Source organism: Nelumbo nucifera, chromosome 3 (genome assembly GCF_055504915.1).
Source record: "Nelumbo nucifera cultivar China Antique chromosome 3, China Antique-T2T, whole genome shotgun sequence".
In the NCBI taxonomy this organism is placed as follows: Eukaryota; Viridiplantae; Streptophyta; class Magnoliopsida; order Proteales; family Nelumbonaceae; genus Nelumbo; species Nelumbo nucifera.
This window is the reverse complement of record NC_142651.1, coordinates 54,991,220-55,007,458: the sequence shown is the minus strand read 5'-3', so window position 1 is coordinate 55,007,458 and position 16,239 is coordinate 54,991,220.

Here is a 16,239-nt window from a genome sequence, read left to right as displayed (position 1 = left end):
GAATGATAACCTTCTTGATGAAAAAATGAATGACCATGGGAAGCAAGTTGAATCGATGATGGACAATACGAGTCTTGAACAATAGCACTATGAGAAATTAAGTTGCTTTGTTGGAATGTTAGAGGGGTTGGTAGACCTCTCCTTAGGCGACAAGTTTATTTTCTGTCTAAATCTCACAATATAGATGTATGTTTTCTAATGGAGACTAGGGTATGTCCAAAAAGAGCTAAGAATATTGTTAAGTCCCTTCCTTTTGATGAGTTGGTTATTGTTGAGTCAGGTTGGTTTCCTTTTTCTTTTTTTTTTGAACCCCAAAATTTACTCCCGGTGGAGGGGTGGCTACCAAAGCTTTATTCATATGCAAAGAACCTTGGAGGGGGGGACGTGAAGCCCTCACACTATACAAGGGAAACCCAACTCATATAAACAACAAGTGTCCGGGAAACCTAAAATCAACAAATTATCAAAAAATGATGACCTGGACCATTTGTAGTAACCAAATTTTGTATGTGTGAAGGAAGATTTTCTGTACAATCATAAACAATTTTCTGAGAAGTTAAGCAACCAAGTTTTGCAAGAGCATCCACCGATTGATTAGCTTCTCTATAAATGCGAACACAAAAGAAGAAGTCCAATCTATTCCTAAGCTCCTGTACCTGAGACAACTAAAACCAAAGCTTCCACAGGGATGTACAATCACCATTGAGGATATTGATCAAAAGTTTGGAGTCGGATTCCACCATAACCTTATTTAGGTCAAGGGCAACCGCCATGTGTAAACCATCCAATAAGGCCATAACTTCTGCAACTAAATTAGTATCAATTCCCTAAGTGTCAGTGAAATCACAAATAAAATCATTTCTTCCATCTCTTATAATATCCCCTCCACCACAGGGGCCCAGGTTTCCTCTAGAAGCACCACTTACATTCATTCAGTTGGGTTTTCTAGTGGGCATTGGGTCATGTAGAACAAAAGGCAATGCAATTTAAATATTATCTTTTCTAATGATAGAATGGTGTACGCCTTAATTGATGACCTTAATCAAAACCAATCTTGGTTTTGTACTTTTGTGTATGCACCACCTAATAGAAATGAACAGAAAACAGTGTTAGAATGGCTTAATAATATCTCAGATGGCATGAATCACCCATGGTGTGTTATGGGGGATTTCAATGCCTTAAGGATGGGAGATAACAAATGGGGAGGTGAGAATGTCTCGCCTAGCCAAACTAAAGATTTCAATGATTGTATTAACCATTGTGGTCTCAATGACTTGAACAAGAAAGGAATGCAATTTACTTGGAAAAACAAGAATGTGAGGGAGCATCTGGACTGGGTTTTCTCTAATGTTATTTGGAGCGCCTACTTTCCTGAGGCTTCCCTAACAAATTTGCATTTCTTGGTGTCGGATCATTCTCCCCTGCTCCTTCAAACAAAGGACTCCATGAATTTAGGTCCTAAACCTTTCCGTTTAGAGGCCATGTGGTGTCTCGATCTAGAGTTGGAACAGGTTATTCAGAGGGCTTGGAGTCTTGAGTTCGAAGGCTCTAGGACTAATCAATTCATTAAAAAAGAAACATTTTGGTTCAAGATTTGAAAAAGTGGAATAAAAAAAGTTTGGTAACATATTCCAATTAAAATAAAATATTTTGAGACAAAATGCTTTGTCTCAACCTCTCCATAAGAAGTTGAATGCTATTTTAGCCCGTGAGGAGATATACTAGGCCCAAAAGTCTAGAATTGATTGGGTTAATGTAAATAAATAAAGTACACTTTCTTTCATACCTCAGCTATTGGACAGTTTTTGTATGCCCTTAGCTTCAATCAGTTTTGATGTACTTTTGATATTTAATGTAAATAAATAAAGTACATGTTTGATTCATGTTGTGTGGTATATTTTTGTGTAAGACCCAAAAACTGGACACTTAATGAAACTTGTGTTAGTTTTAAATGTTCATAGCCATTGGATGAGTTTGGGGAGATTTATCCTGCCAAGGCTGACACTGGTGTGCTGCCAACTGTTAGGGTGGCTTGTCTCAGCTACCAAGGTGAGACCCAAGGCACACGCAGTGTAGGATTACTTGAACCCTTGAACCGAACAAGATTTCCAGATTTCTAGTATTTCCAATATTGCCCTGGACCCAAGTTACACCTGACCCCTAGACCCGATTATGGTACTGTACTAGGTGTCAGATCGGGCTGTCTTTGATATGCCAATCAGTGAGATCCTTAGCGGGGGTCAAAACCTGGGTATGTTGGGACAGTCTGAGAATTCATCTAAGTGGGTGATCATAGTGATGGTATCAACCCCTTTGTCGGACAAAGGTAATGATCGGGGATGCACTCTCTCTGATGAAACCAAACTGCTAGTAGTTGATTTCAATCGTTGGAATTTGTTTTGCAAAATTTATATATATGATATATACCTATATATGGTTTTAAATTATTTGCAAATGGTTTTAATTCCCGGGATCCATGTGAGTAAAGAGTGCAACACTGTTCCTTGCAGCCGAGGGAGAGGTCCTCTCTTGTCGAGCAGTGCTTGATCATTATGGGCTGAGAGATTGAGTATAAGGCCATTTAGGATAATACCTGATAGGCTAATCTTGCATCTGCCCACAGTCCCTGGATTTTTATAAGATGGCTTGGCCCAGGGACCACTTAGTGTAAGTGTTGGGCCCATAGGGTCCATGTAATGGGCTCAAGGGGTTCACTGGGCTTTCTAGTGAATTCGGCTAGGCCTTGTAACAGAGGCTGGGCCGAACCCATGTGGCTGGTGTGTAGATCAATGCTTGGGTCCCACGCCATACAAAGAAGCCCAACTGGGCAACAGGTTGGAAGACAATTGAGCACTTAATACATATTGGGACTAAAGCCCATTTCGATCTGGGTTGATTTGATCAGTCACTTAAGGGGGCGGATCTGAGATTAGGTTAAGCCCAAAAGCTTATCTAATCTGTAGATAAGATTAAGAAGAGTCCTAATCCAAATACATATTTGGATAAGGGCAACTCCTGGTATGATTAGGAGGTTTTCTTAATCATTAAGAAAGAGGAGAAAAACCCTAATTCGAATTACTTGAATTCGAACCCTAGGAGTTCTAGAAGACATCTCTGCATTTTTGAGATAGGATCTCAGCTAACCCTAGAGAAGAATATAGCAGTTCGCCATCTTCTTCTCTATCATTCTCCTCTAGCAGCCACCGCCACCCTTTTTCAGTTAGAGAAGATCAAGAAAGGTTCTTGGTTGTTTGTGTGGTGCTCACAGTCTTCCACCGAGTTCTTCAGAAGAGCCTGATTCGTGGGATGAACACTGCTGGTTCGGCTCCATCATCACTGTGTCATCTTCAGTGGGAGCTGATCTTGGAATCTTCTTTGGGCGTGAACACCAACTTTGGGAGATACTGCTTCTCTGGATCAGGTATAATCCCTCCCTTGTCTTTTGGTTCAAATCTGGTTTGGTTTGGTTCAAGTAGGATCCTTGAATTTTGATTTTAAAATCAGGGAATGGGATTCCCAGTTGGAAGGAATGTAGGAAATTTTTGAAATTCGCCCACCCATTCCGCAACAGTTTTGGCATCCATACGATGGATCCTACCCTTCCTTTCATCATCAACTATAAGAAGGAACCAAAATAAAATAGTTAAACACTAAGATGATGAAGGTCAATGTATCTAAGACCAAAAGAAGATTGATGAACATATATGTAATAAATTTGAAGACAGATTCAAAGTTGTGGATGTGGAGGGCATTGATAAATTTTTTGAGGTAATAAGCCTATGCATTTCTAATGAACAAAATTGTTCCATCATCTGAGAAGTGACTGATGAAGAGATTAAATCGATTCTATTCTCCATGAAGGATTTGAAAGCCCTGGGGCATGATGGGATCAATGTTTTTTTTAAAAACTTTTGGTCCATCATTGGTCATTCTATATGTAATGTGATTAAAGCATTTTTTTCACTTGGGAAAAATGAATAGAATTTTAAACAAAACATTTATCACTCTCATCCCAAAGTTTGAGAATGTGGACTCGGTTAACAAGTTCAAACCTATAAGCCTCTGTAATGTTATCTATAAAATCATTGCTAGGATTCTTGTTGATAGAATTAAGCCCTTCTTGGACAACATCATTTCCCCTTTCCAGAGTGCCTTCATCCCAGGTAGGCAAATCACTGACAATGTTCTAATTTCCCATTAAATTCTCCATTCAATGAAGAATAAGAAAGGCAAGGCTAGGGCTATAGCTTGTAAGATTTATATGGAGAAAGCTTATGATAGACTTGATTGGAGTTTTATTGAGGGTATCCTTAGGAGATATGGTTTCCACCTGAAATGGATTGGTTGTGTGTTGGAATGTATCCGATCGGTTTCATACCAGATTCTTATTAATGGTGTTCCATCCAAGGAACTCATTCCCTCTTGAGGTATTAGACAAGGAGACCCGCTCTCTCCGTAACAAGGAATCTTCGGGAAGTGACCCATAGTCATAGGAATCTCATTGGGTGTAAATCCTCGAGATATGGCCCATGCATCCCAATCCTTCAATTTGCAAATGATTGTCTAATCTTTACAAGGGCCAACGTTCAAGCTTGCTTGACTATCAAAGAAATTTTGGATAAATTTGCGAAGGCCTCTAGCCAGGATCCTAACTTCACTAAGTTAAGAATTTTGAAAAATTCTGTCAAGAAATTTTAAAAATTTCACTAGGCAATAAAAGTGATCTTTATTTAGGAGCCCCAATCTCCTCTAACAAGTAATGTAAGAAGACCTTTAATTTCCTAAATGAGAAGATCAAGAAAAGACTTGTAGGGTGGAAAAGAAACACTTTGTCTCTTCTAGGAAAGATCACGCTCCTCAAGTCTTCGACAAGTATGACCCCTCAGTATATCATGAGGACCTTCAAAATTCCCAAAATTGCCATAGAGGAGATGGACAGGAAGCAAAGAGTTTCTTTGGAAAAGTAATAATGATAGAAAACCTATTCATTTAGTTAACTGGAACAGAGTTTGTACATCAAAACATTGGGGAGGAATGGGACTAAGGAATCTTTGGTGCACTAATCAAGCTAACTTGGCCAAACTTGGATGAAGAATTTTGAATGAAGAGGATAATCTCTGGGTCTAGGTTGTGAGATAGAAATACCTAAGGAAGAAGGATTTTTGGGACCTAGACAGCAAGAAGGGTTGTTCTTGGGCATGGAAAGGCATCCTTTCATCTTGAAACCTTATTAAACGTGGTATAGGAGTTATCATTGGAAATGGTAACTTAACCAGATTTTGGTTGGATAGCTGGGTTAATGGGGGATCCCTTATTAATGAGGTAAATGAAGACACCATTACTGATATTAATCTCAAAGTTAGTGAGGTAATTGACAAGGAAAAACTCACATGGGATCAAAGCAAAAACCTGTAGTTTGGTCCATGTTTTAGCTTGGAATAAAATTAAGGCAATTTTTATCCCGTCTAGTGATACTAGAGACAAACAAATTTGGAGACCCAACCTGAATGATAGTTTTTCAATTAAATCACCCTACAATAAAGCTTGCACAATGAATGGCAATAACCCTAGAAATTGGAATGGTTCCAAAAAAGTGTGGGGTATGAAAACCCCTCCAAAGTACAAATATTTCTTGTTCTTGTTTTTTAACCTAAAGATTCCCACAAAGAAAATGCTAATTTTGAGAGGGCTGAATATTGATGGTTCCTGTGTGATGTGTGGATAGGAGGAAGACACATACCACATTTTTATAAATTGCCCTATTGCTAAACAAGTGTGGGATATTGCTAAAGACTCCCTCTGGATTCCCAATGACTTTAATGGTAATATTTGTGATTGGTGGAATCTCATCTCGAGCAATAATGGAATAGACCCGAGCGACTCCTATAGAAAGGAGAAATTTGTGCTCCTCCTTTGGCAACTTTGGAAGAATCACAATGAATGTGTCTTTAAAAATAGGAATATATCACCCTCTATTATCATTGAAAGGGCTTATAATACATTTTTGGATATCCAAGGGGTGAATGATGGAGATAAAAGTAATTTGAGAAAGAAGGAAATTATTCCCGTTAGATGAAATAGTCCTGATTTTGAGGCTATTAAAATTAATTTTGATTCCTCGTGTATCAATGGAGACTGCTCAGTTGTGTTGCCAGGGATCACCTGGGTCATATTCTGGATTTCAAGGCTTACAAGCTAGGCAAAACTACAATTAATGTAGCTGAAGCATGGGTTGTGTGGGAGGCCCACAATTTTGGTCTTAACTTTCCTAACAGGTACATCATCATTGAAGGAGACTCAAAGCTAGTTATTGATAATCTGAAAAGGATTTCCAGCCCCCCATGGAAAGTGCGTCCAATTAGTGAAGAGTGAAAAGCTTTAATGGAATAGACTCGAGGCTCTTTTATAAACAGTTCAGCCAAGACCCTCAAAACAAGTTTTGTAATTAGTTAATATTCCACGAAGTAGTGAAAAATATAACTTGAGTAAACCAGCACTCAAAGAACAGATGATTGACGATACCCTATTATACTGACATGTATAATTATCTATGTTAATACACATGTGGTGGTTCTAACTAAAATTATCTTATATATTATCTATCAAATTTATCCTATTAGATATAAAATATAATAAACATTACAAAAAACTAAAAAACCTTTATACATTATTAACTCAATATTCAATTAGGGTCTTAATTAGTAATCTCTGAACCAGAATCAATATAATCAGTTCGATTTATGATCGAAAGCCCATGGGAGGGAAGTATGGAAGTTTTGAACTATTGTAGGTGTATAGTGAATAATCAAAACCTATTATTACGATCATGTATTTCAATCCAATAGGATATCAAGGGAAGAAGGGAACTGAATATCATTCATTCCTCTTGGGAGACTGAACGTTAGCTAGCCAACCAAATCCATATCTATACTATTTATAAAAGAGCGAATACCCCTATTTCTGGAGTTTTCACTGGACAAGTTCTACCCTTGTCTATGCATAGGCATATAGGGGGCATATATGTCTTTTACTCTCACTGTAATAGGAACCAGAAAACAATGCCCTCTCTCCCATCAACTCGAACGGTTTAATCTGCCACAAACTATTCCACTTTTGAGTACCTTCACTACAAGTGGTTTATCTCCGACTTCTGAGTACCTTTCCTACAACTAGTTTCATCTCCCACATTCAAAGAGATCGACACTCCCACATGATTTATCTCCCACAAGTGAACAGTTACTATTCCACTTCTACCATTCTTACATTCTTCCCTCTTGAATCTCTGAAATTTCCCTCCTGTAAATCAGATTGCAGAAAATGAGGACAATTGGTATTCTCAGCACAGAAAACTCGGCAAGCACAATCATAACCACAACAACAGCACCAGCGTCTGCAGTAGTGGCAATGGGACAACACTCAATCGCCGTGGCATTCTCCAGTGCCATACCTCTTTGGGGGGTTACTGCCATGTTGGGTCTTATAGCATTTGCTCTGTTGATCATGATATGTTCTTATTAGAGGCTTTCTGGATTTGGAGGGTGGAAAAGGTAGTGAGAGAGACCCTAACAATGGAGACGAGAAATTGAGTCATGCTTGCCTTGTGAATTGACTTTCAATTGATATGCCAGTAGCAATGCCACTATAAATTTTCAACTTTCAATTGAAATCAACTTGGTTTATGACTTGATTCAACAAAAAATACAAGGTTGAAACTCTGAGTCTCTGCTCTTCTTGTCCCCCTCCCTCCCTCACGTAAAAGTTTGTCTTTTGCAATTTCAACCCTCTCTCTCTACTATGATGTCTCTCATTTACCCCAATAATCTCCTCCAAAAATCCAAAAGGTGGCAGAATTTGACCCATTCAGGTTGATCTATCTTTCTCTATTTGTGTGTGTTGGAGTAATTCTTGCTGATGTACAGGCGACATACCATGTTGTTTTGTGTCAATTTGTGTTCTTGGTTTCTTTTCTTTCTAAGCATTTTCGATGTTGGTGATGGTTTCTTTTCTTGCTTCTTCAGTTAGGGTAGGATTACAATGTGTTTACATGGTGCCAAAGAATAGAATCATACAATTTGTTGCGTCTGTTAAAATGTTCAGGCATGATATGGTTGTTTTTTTAGTTGCATTAGTACTTGCAGTTTTATTTTCTTTATTTTAGTTATCCTCATTGTTCAAAACAGATTAGAGGTATTTAAAATCCATTCAAGGTTTCATCATCATTGAATTTCTCTTTGCAAATATTTGTTTGGTTATGATTCAGTTTGAATTATCTAGAGTCAAGTTTTTCTTATTGCATTTTAGCCATTGAATTCGTATTCAAACATTTATCACCAATTTCACCCACTTATATTGACTCCTTTAATTAATTACTACATATCTGTTCTTTTGTTGAAAATTTCCCAAATGGCTCACAAGTTCCAATTAAAACTCAAAGCAACATGACTTAGATGAATCCTGGTTTTAATTGAGCTTTTGAGCTTTTGTGCTTTTGAACCTTGTCCTATTGTATTTCAGTATTTACGATTCTTGATCTCTATTTTCCTCTTCCTTTTCATGTATAAATTTAGGACTCTTTAATTTAAACTCAAAGCGACATGGCTCAGATGAATCCTGGTTTTAATTGAACTTTTGTGCTTTTGAACCTTGTCCTATTGAATTTCAGCATTTGGAATTTTTTATCTTAGTTTTCCTCTTCCTTTTCATTTATAAATCAAGATGCTTTACAAACAACTTTAAGCCATTGATGCATTGATTAGTGTGCTTCAATGAGTAGTTTACTTTCTATAAAAAAAAGGAGCAGTTTACTTGTCCTGTGTGGTTTCTTTATGTTGGACTTTGTTACTTTTCTACACCATTGTCCTGATGTTGATTGACATGTTCTGTCTCTTAATTCTCTTGTATACCTTTCTTTGTCCTTTTTTTCCATTATATATATATATATATATATATGGAATAAAAAACAGGTAATAGAGCAAGCAATGCCACTAAGGTATGGCAACCTAACTTTTCTGTTCCATTCTTTTTTTTTTTTTTTTTTCATGTTCAAGTGCATCAAATGTATCAATCAAGCTGAAGTTGAATCATACTGTAGTACTCCCACCAGCATAAAGAAAGAATAGGGGGATTGTTTACCAAGATTGAGCTCTTAGTTTCTGCATATGACAGTACTTGAGTAGCAATGGTTCCTTATCCAAATTCCCCTCAATCCCCTTATTTCCATGAATGTGTAAAGTGGTTGTTGGAGAATCAGTTTCCTGATGGTTCATGGTGTTTCTTTCATTCCTATCCCTTAGTAATTAAGGATACTTTATCATCCACTTTGGCTTGTGTTCTTGCACTAAAACGATGGAACATTGGTAACAACTACATAAAGAAAGGTAGTATTTGCCGCTTTGCTTACTTGTTCTATCCATCAGTAATTTGCATTCATGTTTTGTTTGTGTTCATTCAAATTGAATTTGGTTTCTATTTGACAGGTATCAATTTTATTGTTTCCAATCTTCCTTCATCGACTGGTGAGAAGAAGCATGTTCCAATTGGGTTTGATATAGTATTTCCTGGAATGATTGAATATGCTAGAGAGATGGGTTTGATTCTTCCTTTAATCCCTACGATTGCAGATGCTCTATTTCATAGGAGAAATTTGGAATTCAAAATGTCATATTTTTTTATTTCTTTGCTATTCATTTTGTCATCTTTCTCTTAAAGCAATTTCATGATCTCAAACATCTTTTGTATTACAGTGACTTAGTTGTCATACATTATTGATATTTGGTTATCATGTTGGAAACTTTTAATTCACTTAATATAGTTTTTGGAGATTCATAAAATTTTGTATGCCCATATTTTCATCTAGCCAACAGGCCGCAATTTTCATTTGCATTTTTGCTCACAAGTTTAGATTCATGGTCATTGTAGAAAAATTGGTCTTTCTACCTGCTTTTTGTTCACAAGGTGTTAAGGAGCAATATTTTCAGGTTGATGTCTGGAAGTAATTCATCTTCTGTTTGTTACCATTTGAGAAAAGAGGCCATGTTCATCTTCTACTCAACTCAACTGACCCTAAATACAGTCTTTTGATCATTTCTTACCACTTTGGTGGATATGTTCTTTGGTGTTCCTCTTGCTTTTCTAGAGCCTTATACTTGTGCCAAGTCACTCCTCATTGATGCAATGTGGACAACCAACTTCCCCTCATCTTGTCATCAATTGGAGCTACTCCAAAGTCTTTTTCTATATGCTCACTTCTGATTCTTTCCTTTGTAGTCTTACAACTCAATCATCTCAACTAAAGCCATATTTTTAACCACTTTCTTTCTTGATTGCCCAATACCATGTTCCATATAATAATGGTGCTCTTATGATTGTCTTATAAAACTTCTCTTTTGTCTTAGGGGTTGTTTGATAACAGCTGAAGTTGCTGAATCAACTTATTACTTTGTCTTTTAGTGAATAAAATAATTAAATGATAAAATATTCAAGGGTATAGTAATCTACCCAAATTCAGCTTCAACCATTCATGAGCTCACAAGTTCCTTGAAAGCTTATTCTCTAAAATACATAGCAATAATCTTTTCAGTCAGCTTCTTCACATGTTATCAGATGGTGCCTTACCCTTCAGCGGTATTAACTAGATACATAGTACACAAAAGCACCTCTCACCTCCAGTTCAACCACCGTCCACTAATTTTGTGCGACACCATCTTTTTCTTATTTCTCCATCATTATAGATGATTATCTAAGGTATTGGAAGTGGTTAGTTTAGAGTATCATTTTTTTATAGGTAACTATTAACTATATTAATTGGTGATTGCAGAATATATGGAATATGTACAATGGATAATGTGCCAAGAACCTCCAAAGTCTGAAAATAACTGTTGTTTTATTGCCACCTCTCCCCCCAATTAACACATTAAAGAAGGCAATTTCATTTCTTTGTTCTAGAGGTGCTTTGTTATGCCTCATTTATTACAATTTTAGCCTTCATATTTGGTGATTGTGATTACCATAAAAGAAGACCCAATGTTTAAAATTTCGATATGATACGTCCGATACATGGCATATCATATCATATCTTTGAAAAATAGATATGGGATACATATGAAAATTAGACGTTTTATCTTTTTTCGTGTGTATCGGATTCGTATCGGGGGTGTATCGAAAGTGTATATGGGTGTATCGGTAGCGCATCAACGAAAAAGATACAACTAAAAACTAAAACTCCAAACTTCATTCCTAGAGTGCTAGATTTGCAAAAGTTTGCAAGAAACAAGTGTGAATCGTTAATTTGTTTAAAGATTTTTCAAATTTTGAAAATATATGGCAAAAATAGGTAATTTTTTTCAATTTTTTATAATATCTTGTGATTTCTTTATTTTTCTTGAATGTTTAAATTTATGTTGATCTACATTTCTTACATTCAAAATCACAATTTTTTGTGTTATCAGTAGATTTATGGAAATTTCATAAATATATTTGGGGAAAATATAAATTAACAAAAAAATTGAAAATGTAATTTTTTTCTCTACCTATAAAGACTAAATATGTTTTAGATCTATGGATTTATCATTCATATCCATATAACAATTTAAATTTCTTCTTTAATATATTTTTTTATTTTTTATATTTTTAGAATTAAAAAATAAATAATAATTAATTATATTTTATCATTGAATATATTATAATTCTATATGATCTATCATATCCATATACTAATTGAAATTTCTCCTTTAATAATTATTTTTATTTTTAGATTTTTAGAATTAAAAATAATTAATTAATTATATTTAATCATTTGATCACAATGATTGAATACATTATAATTCTATGGATGATCTATCATATCCACAAAGCAATTGAAATTTATTCTTTAATAATTATTTTTTGAATATATTATAGAATGTTTATTTATTTTTTATAATTTTTGGAAATGAATAATAAATAATAATTATTTAAATAATAAATAATTATTAATTATATTTTCACATAGAAGTTGTGCCAATACATGTTTTATGGTTGGATAGGAGAGTTGGGTTTTTCCCCTCCCGTAAAACATTAAAACTTAAGAATTATAGTTAAGCATAGGATTTTTAATGAAATTATAATTAACTACAATGTATTTCTTCATAAAACCATTAAAATTTATTAATTTAATGTATATTCACCTCGTTGAGGTATTATATTTAGTGTTATTGATGTATTTTTATGATTTATTAAAGTATTTATAGTGTTTCCAAGTGTATCTATGTGTATCTTATTTTTTCTCCGATACACATGCGTATCCAAGGCATATCCCGATACGTCTCTTAAAATTACCCTTCTGATATACTTGTCATTTCCGATACTTTGAACCTTGGGAAGACCTGAATCTTTTTATTTGTTGGTGAATTATGGCCACGGTAACTCAATCATACTTGCATAATTTCAGGAATAAATCTTAAACGGTTATTCAAGATTCATTAATTTGAAAATTTGTCATTCTTTGCTATCTCTTAATTGAACAGTTGAACCTCCACTCGAACCTCCTTTTAACTTGTCATACTTTAATCATTATCATGACAACCTCCCACGTGCAACGCACGTGTACAATTACTAGTTTTATCAAAAAGAACTCTAAACACGAATGCATTTTCCCCAAAACTGCCAACATTCATCGATTTTCTCCCAAAATATGATGCCAACCCTTCAGTTCTCACTTCACCCATCTTTGTAATTGTATATAAAGAAAGAGGATCAGAATTAAGAAGCAAGAGTTCCTCCAAGGTACGCCAATCCTCACATTCTCTCTCAGTTTATCTCTTTAGCTTCAAACAAAGAAGAAACACTTTATATTCTTTACTTGCATAAAATGGTGTAAAGACTTTGGCTTCTATACATGATGAGACAGTCTTTTTTTTTTTCTATCTCTTTGTCTGTGCGTATATATGAGACTCTCTCTCTCTCTCTCTTTGTTAAGCTTCAAGCAAATGCTGTGTTGAAGGCAGTCGAGAAATTAACATCTTGTTTTCCTGTTTGATCAGTTACCAAAAACAATTCAAGAAATGTCAGACTAGAAGTTGAAGTCAATCAAGAAATGTTTTTAGATCAGTCAAATAGTTGGGAATTTTCTGTTTGTTTAAAGAAGAGGATGTCAAAGAATATAGTGGTAATGGGTTAGAAAAAGAGAAGTTAATGAGAAGCGATCCAAGCAAGGGAGGAAGGTGGAGATTAAAAAACTAGTGGGACCCCAGATTCTATTGATCATTTGGGAAGGAATATATATCCTTATATATAAAGAAGATTTAAAGCACTATTAGATGCGTTTAATAAGGAAGGCTTATTCCTAAAAAAGGTACATAAATGAATAAATCTTTCCACAAGGAAATTAGGATGAGAAATTGAGAGGTTCCTCTTAAAAGAAAGATAGACAGATAAATGAATAAATCTTTCCATAAGGAAATTAGGATGAGAAATTGAGAGATTCCTAAAAGAAAGATAGATAGATTAAGAGATTCCAAAATTAATGAGGATACGATACGTTTCCCTCGTATCCTTAATGTACATAGGGATCCTCTTCTGAAGCCATTTGTACATGTAATACAAAATGAATAGACTGTTGGGTTTGGTGATGTTTTTATTTGAAAAACAAAATCACACATGCTGGCAAACACCCCTTTAGTTAAAAAAATTGACTGTTTTTAATTCTTATTTAATATTTTATTAAAATCATAAAATGTTCCCATTTTTTTTTAAAATATGGTCATTTCTTTTCATAATTGAATTTATCATTTTTTATTTAGTTCTAACCTTCATGTGATTACCACAAGTTCTAATACTCAACTTCCAATTATTACTATTACAAAAATGTGAATTGGGTAATTAACAAACCGTATATATATATATATATATGACGCAGCGTGGAAGCAATAAAACGGGCTGGCAATGCAGCATTGGGCGAACGCAAGGCTTCGTAGCGAAGCCGAAGAGAACTATACGCGATTCTCTAGAGGAGAGAGAAAAGTTGGCGAGAAAAACTTGAGTGTCTATTAGCTTGGAAATAACTGTATTTATAATACATCTTGGAAAATTGTAGAGAAACTAGGAAAGAAAATTGTAGATGATCTAAACAACTAATCTTCTAGCTAGGATCGAACTCTTCTTGGATGTTGCCTTGATCTCCACCGTCCGATCTCCCTGGGTCTATCTTCTTGTAATTACCTTGAATCTTGAACTTCCTTGAATCTTGGGCTTATCTTGAATCTAGAATTCTTGATTTATCTTGAATGTGCTTCCTATGCGCTGCCGCCCATATGATGAGATGGGCCCCATCAATATATATATATATATATATATATTTATATATAATATCATAACAGAACACTATAAATGTCAATTTCTGATGTGAAAACTAAGAACTAAAAGCTTAATTATGAGAATCTGCATTTAAAGAACGCAATGACTATTACCTTCTAGTCATCCTCCCAACTTCCACTATTTATGATAAATGTAGGACTTTTTTTCCCTTGATCTGAGCTAACTCAGCTAAGTGTCTTGCATTTGTATCAAACTGCCAAGGCCTCCCTAACAGAATATGGCAAGCATCCATATCTACAATATCACAATATACTTCATGAGAGTACTTACCAATGGAGAATGGGACCTTGCAAAGTTCCTCCACCCGTACGCCGCCTCCCTCTTTGATCCACCCAATTGTGTATGGGTTTGGATGTTTTTCAGGGAGTAGTTGTAATTTTTGTACCACATCCCTGCAAATAATATTTTCTTGACAGCCACTATTAATAATTAAATCAAATAAATTACCCTTTACAATACATCTAGTGCGGAACAGTCGGTGTCGTTGAGAGGTATCTTTGTTTCTTTGGGACAGCATTAATTTTCTCAGAACACATGTATATTCTTCATGTTCGTATGGACCTTCTTCATCTTCTCCATCAGGTCCACAATATACTTCCTCTTCAACATCTTCTTCCTCCTCCCTTTCTACCATGTTAACTGCCTTCCTTCTGGGACAGTCACTGGACCTATGCCCAACTTCATTGCACTTAAATCATTTAAAAGGAGTAGGTTTTGCATAGGGATTACTGGGTTTAGGAGGGTTGGAAGGGTTACCTCGAGTATTTCCTCCCGTGATGGCTTTATTGGTGTTAGTTGTACTCGTCGGGTGAGAAGGCTGTACTCCTGGGACCGATTTGTTCCTGTCGACTGTTGCCGGTCTGCTGTCGCTCCCGCTGTACCGGCGGTAATTATCACCACGGGTCTTTTCTTGGAACATTAATTCAACTTTTAAAGCTAGGTTCCTTGCTTCCTGCACACTAAGAACCATCTGAACGCCAATTTTGTCTCTGATAGTCGGTCTCAAACCACTCAAATAACGGGCTACCTGCTGGTTATCACTTTCAGATAGCTGATTTCGTTCAGCCAATCTTACAAATTCATATGTATATTCATTGACACTCCTAGAACCCTGCGCACATCGTTGATATGATTCAAACATATATTGTTCATAATCTGGGTGTAAAAATCTACCTCTGATAAGCTGTTTCATGCACCTCCAGGTTCGAACAGGACCTCTTCCTTCTATGATCCGGGTCTCTCTCATCCGTTCCCACCAGACAGATGTGCCTCCCTTCAGTCGGAAGACTACCAATTTTACCCTTCGTTCTTTCGGGATCTCCATGTATTCAAAGAAACGGTCGACCTCTGTGATCCAATCTAGAAGGTCCTCTATATCCAGATCCCCACTAAAAGTAGGAATATCTACATTGAGTTTAAATTCATCATTATTCTAACGGGGGTTGAAATTACCTGGGTTGCGCCAATTCCTACCATTTCTGCCATCGCCTGGATTGACTGGAGCAACACCGAGTTCTAGCTCATCGTCACTGTCATCGTCAAGAATAGGATGTCGGGGTGTAGGACTGACGAGGGGTCTACCATGGTCGTCCCCTTTGATTGGATATGGATTCTCCTGGTTCCGTGGCACATTCTCCCATAACAAGGTCCGTAGTTGTCCAACGATCTCTGCCAACTGCTATTCGATGTTACTTGTGGCTGTGCGCTGCTCTTCGATTGCTCTCCAAACAGCTTGTAACCCCTGATCTTCGTCACGGGGTGGGTTGCGACTGCTACCGTCTTGGTTGGCCATCTGACTAGGCGAACTCCCGCTCTGATACCACCTGATGCAGCGTGGAAGCAATAAACCGAGCTGGCAATGCAGCACCGGGTGAACGCAAGGCTTCG